This window comes from Suncus etruscus, chromosome 3 (genome assembly GCF_024139225.1).
Source record: "Suncus etruscus isolate mSunEtr1 chromosome 3, mSunEtr1.pri.cur, whole genome shotgun sequence".
Lineage (NCBI taxonomy): Eukaryota > Metazoa > Chordata > Mammalia > Eulipotyphla > Soricidae > Suncus > Suncus etruscus.
In genome coordinates, this window is record NC_064850.1 from 69,924,006 (window position 1) to 69,936,701 (window position 12,696).

General features: G+C 40.7%; 1 non-coding gene across 1 annotated transcript; it reads left to right on the forward strand.

The window, feature by feature from the left end:
* The first annotated feature begins 482 nt into the window (after window positions 1–482).
* Window positions 483–592, forward strand: LOC126004779 (U6 spliceosomal RNA). Its single transcript, XR_007494034.1, has one exon. It is a non-coding gene; the product is annotated as a U6 spliceosomal RNA (small nuclear RNA).
* Window positions 593–12,696: the final 12,104 nt, after the last annotated feature.

Consider the following 12,696-nt stretch of genomic DNA (forward strand, 5'->3'; position numbering starts at 1 on the left):
GTCCAAGCATCCCCAGATCCTGCCAGCAGTAATTTCTGAGCTCAGAGCCAGGAGTAACCCCTGAGCACCGAAAAAAATCATCTTCCATCCTCTGAAATTAGCTACAGAAACATTAACAGAAGCACTGTGAGAACAAAGTGAAGCAAACAGCTTTGAGACTCAAATTTAGATGCCTTACTTCTATAGAACATCCTGAAGATTGACACTAGAATGGCAATAGAGATGACCTGTTTTTATACTTGTAACAGCTGAGCTCATAAGATTATAAACCATTAACCCAACTTTACCCACAGAAAAATTGGAACTCAAGGGAAACAGGCCATTATCAAGAATATGTGCCCTAACATTAATTCTTCAATCTCAAGTCTTCCCTTTGACACTAAATTTTCTTTCTTCCAGATGAGGATTTGTTCCATTATTTTTTTTTTGATTTGTTCCAACCTGAGTAAGGAACTGAAATTGGATATCAAACTGGAGAGGTAGTATGACAGTTAAAGGCAGCACATATACTAAAATTGGAACGATACAGAGAAGATTAGCATGGCCCCTGCGCAAAGATGAAACGTAAATTCGTGAAGCGTTCCATTAAAAAAAAAAAAAAAGATACTTGCCTTGAGGGGCCAGCGAGATAGCATGGAGGTAAGGAGTTTGCTTCTATGCAGAAGGACAGTGGTTCGAATCCCGACATCCCATATGGTCCCCCATGCCTGCCAGGGGCGATTTCTGAGCGTAGAGCCAGGAGTAACCCCTGAGTGCTGCCAGGTGTGACCCAAAAACCAAACCAAATAAACAAAAAAACAAGAGACTTGCCGCAGGGCCGGAGAGATAGCATGGAGGTAGTACGTTTGGTTTGCATGCAGAATGATGGTTCGAATCCTGGCACCCCATATGGTCCCCCGAGCCTGCTGGGGGTGATTTCTGAGCGTAAAGCCAGGAGTAACCCCTGACCGCTGCCGGGTATGACTAAAAATAAAAAAAAAAAGATACTTGCCTTGCAGGTGTCCAATTCTAATTTAATTGTAGCATCACCACCTGATCTGAGCACAGAGCCCACAATAGTTCCTGAGCACTATCAGGGTGGCTTTGACATATAATAATATGATAATTATAACATATATATTTGTCTATTATATGTATTATATGATCATATACATTCTTATGAAATATTCAAAGAAATATTTCATATTAAAATAGAAAATATTTTAAAGAAAATTAAGTATCTGGCTGCTGTTATTCACATTAGACAGAGAAAGATATTTTTTTTTTTTTTTTTGGTTTTTGGGCCACACCCGGTAACGCTCAGGGGTTACTCCTGGCTATGTGCTCAGAAGTTGCTCCTGGCTTGGGGGACCATATGGGACACCGGGGGATCGAACCGCGGTCCGTCCAAGGCTAGCGCAGGCAAGGCAGGCACCTTACCTTTAGCGCCACCGCCCGGCCCCCAGAGAAAGATATTTTAATAAATTAATTTCTTAAATCTCTTGTATTGAGTGGAGAAATATTCTTCTTGCTTTTGGTATATTCATAATGGTTTGGAAAAGAGTAATTTCTTGATGTCCTTTATATTACTTCTCATCACAGAAACATTGAAAAAAAATATTATTTTCTGGTAGAAAGCTTTTCCAAGGATAAAGCTGAAGCAAAAATAGTAGATATGTTTCTTTCCCATTATTTTTCTGCCTTATAGCCTCAACTTTTACTACCTCCACTCAGATTTAAATGCTAAACATTTCAGAAGCTCTTTCATAAACAACTTGATGACATTTAGCAGTGGTTATGAAGTCAAATTACCTGGCAAAATCATTCCATTCACATTTCTCAGAAATTTAATTTAAGAAGAACATCTCAGTCCTCAGGTTATGTTTTCATATTAGGGAAAAAGTAACAGATTAAATAAATTTGAACTTATGCAGCTCTGCATCATTTCATTAGCACTTTCCCCATAAAGTAAACTAAAAGAAACAGACCATCATGGTAAAGTAATGTTAAATATAGGAGCCAGAGAGATAGTGCAAGAGATAACATACTTTGCTTTGTACACAGCCAAAACTCGTTCCACCCCTGAGCAATGCCAGGAGTGATCCCCAAGCACAGGGTGAGAAGTAAACCCTGAGTGTATTCCCCCAAATAAATAATGCCAAATACATATTTAAAATTGATTTATATTGAATCCTTTACAAGCACTATGGCAGGGGTCTCAAACTCAATATACCTGGGGGCCGTAGGAGGCAAAGTCAGGGTGAGGCTGGGCCTCATAAGGGATTTCACAAAAAAAAAAAAAAAAGTCCTCAAACGTCATTATTAGTCGTTTTAATTATTTCTTCTGAACATGAATAGAACATTGAGTGAAAATCATGAACAGTTCTTCTGAACATGGCATCTTTTGCCTATTCCTTGCTGCCAGAGACTTGACAGCGCTTCTTCTCACAAATCTGAACCACATTTGGCTTTAGAGAGGAACCAGTTGAGACCCTCAGTATGGCTTGAAGATGATCATCATTAAATCTAGACCTGTACTTTGACTTATTGAAGTTCTATGTGGAGAATTACTTTTCACACAAATATGTGCTCCCAAAAAGGCACATGGTGCACTTGAACATTTGGGAAAGCTCAGGGAAGCTGGGGGGCAATTCTCTCAAAATTGCCTATGCATGTCTGCTTTTCCACTAGTCTCCCTGAACTTGGCTTTGAGATCAGAGTTGCATTGCAGGTCAATGAGCTCCATTTGAAGCACAGGAGGGGCATCTTGCACATCAAAGGAAAAGGGGTCCACAAAAATTTGGAAAGTGGCTCTGTGCTTTTTGAAGTCTGCAAATCTGTGATCAAATTCCTTCTCCAGCTTAAAAATAGCATCAACATATTTCTCACCACTGAATGGTATGCCTGCATCTACAAGTTCCATGCATGCTGGGAAATGGCAAAGGTTTGTCTGAGAGAGCTGGGATTTCCATAACACAAGTTTTGTGGAGAATGCTCTCATGTTGTCATAGGCAGCACTGATAAGCTGCCCCAGGCCTTGTAACATCTTGTTTAGTACATTCAGCTTATGTGTGATGTCAACAAGAAAAGCTAAGTCCATGAGCCATTTGTGATCACTCAACTCAGAAACAGCATTTCCATCCTTCTCCATGAAGGCTTTCACTTCTTCTCTCAACTCAAAAAATCTTTTCAGGACATTTCCCCTGCTGAGCCAACGTACCTCGATGAAATAGAGCACATCTCCATATTCTGACTCCATTTCCTCTAAAAAAAGCATGAGACCTCCTGTGCTTTAAGCCCCTGGATCTGATTTTGTTGATGCATTTCACAACAACAGACATCACATTGTCACACGGCAGACATTTACTGCAAAGGGCCTGCTGATGGGTAATGCAGTGAAGAGCAATAGCCTTCTCTACACCCTCCTCTTCAAGTTTTTTTTGAACAAGTGCCACCAGTCCATTTTTTCCTTACTGTCATCGATGGCGCTCAGTCGGTTATTATTCCAACAAACCTCTTCCATGGCAAACCTGCATTCTCAATGGCATCACACAGATGCCGAAATATCTCATTAGCGGTGGTTTGGCCATGCATTGGAATTATTGTGAGCAGCTCCTCTGTCAATTCAAAATTGCAATCAACACCACGGACATAAATTGTGAGCTGTGCAATGTTTGTTATAGCTGTGCCCTCGTCTAGAGCAACTGAGTATGCATCAAAACATTTGGCTTTCTCACACAGTTGATGATAAATGTCACTTGACATGTCAGAAATGCGCTCTGCCACAGTGTTGGCAGAAAGGCTGATTTTTGCTAAACTGACCTTTCTATTCCAGACAGATAATACTTGCAGCCTGTAACATGCACTCTTTTTTTTTTTTAACAAACTCTCCTTCTGTGGATGGTTTCCCTGCCTTAGCAATCATCTCACTAACCATGTAACTTCAACTGATGCAACATTCTCTTTGGTTGCTTTCTTGAAGAAATCTTGTTGCCTCATTAGACATGCTTTAAGACCGGCAACCCACTTGGCTCTCTCATTTCCTTGATATTTTGCACATTCCTCAGCATGTTTAGTTGAATAATGGTGTTTCAAGTTGTATTCCTTGTGCACTGCAACTTTCTCTGAGCAAATAAGACATGTGGAGATGCCCCTGTGCTCAACAAAGAAATACTGCGTCTCCCACTTTTCCTGAAATTGTCTGTGCTTGTTATCAATCTTCCTCTTCACTGCAGGCTTTGATGAAGTCATGATGAAGGTATGACAAAATCTAATTCTGTAATAAACTTCTCTCCCTTAGGCCTCCGATAATGCAAGGGACAGCAGGCAGGACCAGCGGAAATGACACCTGCGCTAGGTGCAAAGTATTCGCGATCATTCTCTTACTGAATATTCGCAATAAAAAAATCACATTAGTAAGAAAAAAATTGCAAACAATCTCATTAAACAATTGCATAACTCAAACAGAACTGCTCTGGGTATGCGAATGTTTAATGTGTTTTTCTTACTAATGCGATTTTTATTGTGATTATTCGGTAAGCAAATAATTGTGAATACTGCGATATTTGAAGGCCGGCCGCGAGCCACAAAATGTTGTATGGAGGGCCGCAAACGGCCCACAGGCTGCAAGTTTGAGACCCCTGCACTATGGGTTTGCACTCTTAAATTTGAATCCTATAATGAATAACAACAGAATGAATCCACAAATTTATTTTAAAAAAACCTCATTATTTATGAGATAATCACAATTCTTCTAATTGCTAGAGACTATTGTAAACAAAAGTTGGTAACCTATTGTTTATCCCAATGTTTGAGAGACATTTATACTAAGAAAGTTAGTGTTCTGTTCTATACTTTGAATTCTGTGAACATCCTCCATATTTCTTCTCTAAATTCCATATATGAAAGACTAGCTAGGTGGTTCACCGTTGTTGGGTCATCAGAGTTGCCATCTTCATTCTCTATGCCTGATGTTGGTCTGAGTAGTTTCCCCATTGTCATGTTTTTATTGTCGGTTTTTCTACATGTTGTGGTGGTATTCATTGGCTAAGTGGAGTGCACGGCCATGGCCGTGAAGTGAAGAGGGTTTAAGCGGCCCAGCAGTCAGCTTTAGCCACAGTCTCCAACCCAGGAAGACTTGCCTTAGCGGAAGCAAGCTCAGGATGAATGCCAGAGATGATAAAAGTTCCCAGGCTGAAGCAAGCGGGGGAAGCCTCAAAATGTCTGCCGTGCTTATGGGGCCCAGCAGAGTCACTATACTAAGAAAGTTAACCCACAAACCAAGATACATTCCCCCCACCCCCGTGGCTACATCATTTTTATTGACACTTCCTAATGCTTCACAACCATTTTAATTGCATGGGATACAATGAAAGTTACTTTTAATACTCAAGAAACTTTGCTGTCTAGTGTGCCAGTCCCTCTGAAACAAGCAATGCTCGATCTGTTTGTTTTTAATAATTTCTTTAAGCACCATGCTTACGAACATGTTGGTAATTGGGTTTCAGCCATAAAATGCACTTCCTCTTTCACCAGTGCAACTTTCCAACCACCAATATCCCCATCTTCTACCTCCCCCCACCTCCTGCCTGTCTTCAAGACAGTCATTGTATTTCTCTCTATTGTTGTCATGGTAGCTGTTAGTTATTTTTCTAACTGCACTTATCACTCTTTGTGCCAAGCTTTATATCATGGGCTGGTCCTTCCGAGACCTCATCTCTATTGTCTCTGGGTATTATGACTGTAGTGTCTTTTATTTTTCTTCAATCCCACAGATTGTGTTTATCTCTCACCCTCTGACTTAGTTCATTCAACGTAAGTCTCCATATCCATCCATGTATAGGCAAATTTCATGATTTCATTTTTTTCTAATGGCTGAATTTCATTGTGTAGATATACCAGTTTCTTTAGGCTCTCATCTGTCGTGGGGCATCTGGGTTGAGAAACACCCTTTCTTACTTGCAGCCAACTAAATGACCTTCTGTTAGCCAAGCAGGCAAATACATTCTGCTTGGAGGTAATAATATAGTTAAGATATGTGAGAAAAGAGAGTAATAAATTTGAGACTTACTTGCTTTCAACCTAAGAATGGATACTGATCCAGAAAGTTAATAGGCAAAAATTGCATGATAAACTAAAAAAAAAAAAATCATCCTTAGACTGCATAATCAAGGGCTGAAAATGAAAAGCACATTCCCTATGATTTTTTGTCAAGACTATTTATGCTCTGCAGCACCTGTTAGTCTTTTTCTTCAGATCTCTTTGAATACAAAGCATTAAAACAGTTCTATAAATTAAAAAAAAATTAAAAGTTCCATATATTTCAAAATTTAGAATACTACACTCTTGGGACTGAAACAGCCAGTCCAAGTTCGATCCCTAACATCCCATCTGGTCACCCAAGGACTGCCAAGTGTCACCTCTGAGCACCACCAAATGTGGCTTAAAAATAAACAAGAATGCTCACATTCTTGTAATACATTATAAATCATTTTTCTAGTACATAAACCGGCAAGAAAGTTTGCTCCACATTGAGAATTAGCCAGAACTCACTACTCTTTAAGAGCTTCATCCTGAGGGCTAGAGATAGCAGAGGGTATGGTGCTTGCCTTGCACACAACTAACCAGCTTGGAGCCCCCCATGCTAGTTTCCCTGCACTGCCAGGAGTGAGCACAGGAGGAAGCCCCGAGAACCACCAAGTGTGGCTTCCTTCCTACCTCCCATCTTGAAATGAGCAAGGATTTAGAACTTTTGGGTTCTTTTAGTCTTGTTTTACCGAGATTAGGCCTTTAACTATGATAAAGTATGTTCCTCTATAAACATTTTTTGCTTTGGGTTTTATTGAAGATTACCTTTAAAATGTATAAACTGGTTAAATACATTTTAGAAAATTCATAAGCACTAACTGCAAACATTTTCTATTCCTTCTGATAAAGTGACATTAATTTAGCCCTTCTCTGTTAAATTATTTTGTAACAATCCTTCTTTCTACCCATCATTCTGAACCTTTTCTCACCAGTATTTTCCCATCTGTTTATTGTTAAACATTAAATTGGTTTTGATTTGGGGTCACACCTAGTGGGTGGGGCTCAGGATTTACTACTATTTCAGGTGCAGGGATTGCTCCTGGGAGGTTTGGAAGATTATATGTATGGGTGCAAGGTAAGCACTTAACCCATAGGATTATTTCTATGGTTCTTCATTCATTAAATTCTTAATTTTTCCTTTTATTCTATTTTCTAAATTTCCAATTTGCTACTAAAGTGTTCAGTACTTTTAACTCCTACCCCAACCCTTCCCAGCATTATTCATTGTTATCATCATTGCTGTTGTAGAGTTGAGAAGTCAAGGCACATACATACTACCACAGAGTCACACTTCCAGTCCAAGCAGTTAATTCATACATGTCTGGCTGCACCTTGTATGCCTGCAAACTCCAAAAGTGAGTGCTTAACTTTCAGAAACAAGCTACTAACTACAGGAGCAAGGATATCTATATAAAAAAAAAAACCTTCAGAATGAAGAATAGTGACTTTCTAAAAGCATTCACTCTCAAGGAGTAATAATGCTCATTTTCCATCCCATGTTTCTGCCAGATTTGATGATTCACTTTTATCAAAAAACGCCAGACTTATAAAGGTCAAACACTAATAACTACAAGAAGTTTTTATACAATAGTAATGCTTCACAATAATTTTGTCCCTCATGGAATACTTTGCTTACTGAATTTAAAGGGTCCACATCCAGTGATGCTCGAGGGTCCCAGATCACTATCAGCAATGCTCAAGAACCACCAAGATGGGAGTGGGGGTTGAATGTAGCATGTAGGGCTGAGCATTTAATTCGGGCCTTAAGACATGCTAAGCATGTGCTCTTACCTGAAAATGTTACTGGCAGCTAACAGAAATAATGTTACTAATAAACAGGAGGAACTTACAACAAAGGCCATTTTGCCCAGTAGGGATAGAAAAGCAAATCAACAAATTTTTTGGGGGGGAGGGTATTTTTGAGCCACACCCATTTGATGCTCAGGGGTTACTCCTGGCTAAGCACTCAGAAACTGCCCCCGGCTTGGGGGGACCATATGGGACGCCGGGCCATCGAACCACGGTCCTTCCTTAGCTAGCGCTTGCAAGGCAGACACCTTACCTCTAGTGCCACCTCTCCGGCCCGCAAATCTACAAATTTAACTGTGTCTGTACAGGAAGCATGAAAATGGAGGGAATTTCAATGGGCACCTAAATCTTAAACTGAATTAAAATACCAAAGTGTTTGGTGCAGGGGCCGGAGCGGCGGCGCTAGAGGTAAGGCCTCTCTGCCTTACAAGTGCTATCCTAGGACGGATCCTGGTTCGATCCCCCGGTGTCCTATATGGTCCCTCAAGCCAGGAGTGATTTCTGAGTGCAGAAGCAGGAGTAACCCCTGAGCGTCAACGGGTGTGGCCCAAAAACAAAACGAAGTGTTTGGTGTCATAAAGGATGGAACATGATAACTGAACTTGAATATGAAATCATGAAATTCTCCTATTTCTATATTTGGCTTTTGGGGTGGGGAGTTGGACCACACCCAGCTGCGCTCAGGGGTTACTCCTGGTTCTGCACTCAGCAATCACTACTGGCAAGCTTGAGGGATCATATGGGATGCCAGGGATTGAACCTGGGTCAGTTCCATGTTGGCCAATCGTAAGACAAATGCCCTACCACTGTGCTATTGCTCTAGCCCCAGATCTGACATCTACAAATAATTTAAAATTGTGACTGTGACTAAAAACTAGGAACATACTATGTATAAAAAAATAAGAATAAAAAGGAAGTCAAGAATCAAATCATAAAACAGGATCTTATAGAGAGCAGGAAATATAGCACAGCAGATAAGCTTGTCTTGCATGATGCTGACTCAGGTTCAATACCCACATATGGTCCCCCAATCACGGTCAGGAGTGATTCCGGAGTGTGGAGTCAGGAGTAACCTCAGAATATTGCTGAGTGGCCCCCTCAAACAAAAAAAGAGGGGTACTTAATAGTTGAAGAGTTTAAACTTTACCTTTTAAAGATCAGGAAGCTGACAATAAAAGTTAACAAAAAGAAAAGAAGATTTACTCTAAAAAGAGCAAGCAGAATTATGAGAAAAGAGGTTTGAGGGCAAAATAAGGCAAAGATGAACTAGACCTGCAAAAGTATTCCAGGACAGAGAACAAATCTCAAAGCACCAATAGGAAGAAGGGATTTTCCTAGCTCTTATACCTAGTCTGTAGTTACTGAAAATGAAGAATATTGAAAATGAAACTTTCAAGCACAAGTTACAAAGTACAGGACTTGAGTATTTAAAACAAGAGAAAATGTAATCTATTTAGACCTCTTATAAGTTAAATACATAGGTTATTATAAGATCATAGAAGAACTCGCTTTGTGCCTTGAACTCATTACCATCTTTCAAAAAAAAAGACTAAAGTTTTTAAAATATATTGTACTCCTCCTACTATATACAACACTATATATACAGGGAGGGAGAATAGCACTGAATATGGTCCTCCAAGTACAATCAGGAGTGAACCTGAACTCCATAAGGTGTGGCCAAAACCATACACCCCAAAATATTGTACATGTATTTTCTTAGTTCAATATTTTCTTACACTACTTTAGCTAACGCAAGATAGTGTCTTTGGGGCCAGAGCAGTGGCACGGAGTGGTAGGACCGCAGTTCAATCCCTCGGCCTCCCATATGGTCCCCCAAGCCAGGAGCAATTTCTGGATGCTTAACCAAGATTAACCCCTGAGCAACACAAGGTGTGGCCCCAAAAAAAACAAAACACATACACACACACACACACACACACAAAAAGAAAACAAGTGTCTTCATATTATTTTCTTCTGTCTTCATATTATCTAATTTTTTTTTAATTAAAGATACCTTGGGAGCAGGAGATAGCACAGTGGTAGGGCATTTGCCTTGCACACAGTCAACATAGGAGAGACTGAGTTTGATCCCCAGCATCCCATATGGTCCCCTGACCCTGCCAGGAGTGATTTTTGAGCGAAGAGCCAGGAGTAACCCCTAAGCATCGCTGGGGGTGACCCAAAAACAAAGCAAAAAAGATACCTTGGAACGGGAGAGAAAGTACAGGTGCTTGCTGCATATGACATCAATTGTGGTTTGAACTCTCAGTACCATATATGATCCCCCTAGTACTGCAAGTGTCACTCCTGAGTTTATCAGGGAATAACCTGAATACTTGATTGTACGGTATGGTCTAAAATTCCAAAATACATCAATAAAACTAACAAAGGACAAAGATTAATAAAAATAATTTTAATTCACACAGGTGGCTCTTCAGTATTTTGTTCCTTCAATCCAGTTCCCTTATTCCCTAATATAGTTATTGTTGCTAGACGAGCAGGGATGCACACTTGATTACAATACTCGCATACTAAGTTGCAGGGTGCTAGTATATGCATACTGGTTGCAATGCAAGGAGTCCCTAACTGATAGTGCTTCAGGGTTTACACTCAGTATGAGGTGGTACTAGGAAAATTTGGGGTTTTATATCTTCAGGCCAGGTGTTCTATCAATGTATTCTCTCTTTTTGGGAAGGATGGCACATGTGGTGGGGGTTACTCCTGCTCAGTGATTGAGAGGCCACATCTTGCAACGCTCAGAGTATTCTGCAGTGTTACTATGTAGTGTACCATATGGAATGAAGCCAGGCTTCCCTGGTAAAATGCAGGATTCAACCCACTGAGCTATCTCTCCTGTCCCTCAAATGTGTTTAACATTAAACTGAAAAAGTGGTATACACTTAAGTTGAATTAAAAGATCAGCATTAGGGGCCGGAGAGATAGCATGGAGGTAAGGCATTTACCTTTCATGCAGAAGGTCATCGGTTCAAATCCCGGAGTCCCATATGGTCCCCCGTGCATGCCAGGAGCGATTTCTGAGCGCGGAGCCAGGAAAAACCCTTGAGCACTGCCGGGTGTGGCCCAAAAACCACACACAAAAAAAAAAAAAGATCAGCATTAGCCGGAGAGATAGCATGGAGGTTAGGCATTTGCCTTGCATGCAGAAGGTCCGTGGTTCAAATCCCGGCATCCCATATGGTCCCCCCCCGAGCCTGCCAGGAGCGATTTCTGAGCACAGAGCCAGAAGTAACCCCAAAACAAAAACAAAAAAAGAAATGTCAGGGATTAACTGGACCACTCTGGCAGTACTCAAGGGTGTCTAGAAATGTAGCTGGTAATGCTCAGGGCACCATAGAGTATCAGGGAACACACCAGGATTGTCACATGCAAGACTTGCTTCCTAATCCCTGGACTAGCTGGCCCTAAAGTAAGAATTTTTTAAGGGGCCAGAGAAATAGCATGGAGGTAGGGCATTTGCCTTGCAAGCAGGACAGTGGTTCGAATCCTGACATTCCATACAAGGAGACTGCCAGGAGTGATTTCTGAGTGTACAGGCAGGAGTAACCCCTGAGCGCTGCCAAATGTGACCCAAAAAAAATATTTTTTTTTAAAAAACTATTGGATATTTGGGCCAGAGCAATGGTACAAGTGGTAGGGCTTTTGCCTTGCACATGGCTAACCTAGGACAGATCACGCAGTTCGATCCCCCCCACATCCCATATGGTCCCCCAAGCCAGGAGCAATTTCTGAGCACATAGCCATGAGTAACCCCTGTCACCGGGGTTTAGCCCAAAAAACAAAAGAAACAAAAAAGAACAACAGCAACAAAAACCATTCAATATTGTCTCTGAGAGATATAGTTAATCTATTCTTTCTCAAATATACCAAGTATTTAACAATCACAAAATAAGATTAGTATACTATTTTGCCACCACTGCAGATGTTTTTTGATCTGCAGGATTTAATTTTTCCTAAATTTTATAACAAACTTACCAAATTACAGCATTTATTCTTAATTAACTTTTAACAAGGACTCATAAGTAAATACCAATACAATGCTTGAGCAATTATCTGATGTGAAATAAAAAGTAGAGGGCCCGGAGAGATAGAACAGCAGCGTTTGCCTTGCAAGCAGCCGATCCAGGACCAAAGGTGGTTGGTTCGAATCCCAGTGTCCCATATGGTCCCCCGTGCCTGCCAGGAGCTATTTCTGAGCAGACAGCCAGGAGTAACCCCTGAACAACGCCAGGTGTGGCCCAAAAACCAAAACCAAAACCAAAAAAAAAAAAAAAAATGAAAAGTAGAAAAAAAATTTATCCAAACATGTCACCATATTCCTACATACATGTTACCATAAAAGTTAAACTTCAAGCTAGAGTGACAAGAACAGCGGGTAGAATGTTTGCATTGCACGTGGCCAACATGTGTTTGATCCCACGCAGCCCATATGATCCCCAAGCCTGGCAGGCTTATTTTCTGAGCACAGAGCCAGCAATAACCCCTGGTGCTGCCGGGTGTGTCCCCCCAAAAATGTTAAACTTATTGGGGACCAAGTGACAGTACAGCAGGTAGGATCCTTGCCTTGTATGACAAACCAGGTTTGATCCTCAATATTTTTTTTTCTTTCTACGTATGTATGTGAATCATAAGAAGCAGTATATTTATATATATATATTTTATTTAAACACCTTGATTACATACATGATTGTGTTTGGGTTTCAATCATGTAAAGAACACCACCCATCACCAGTGCAACATTCCCATCACCAATGTCCCAAATCTCCCTCCTCCCCACCCGACCCCTGCTTTCCATTCTTGATC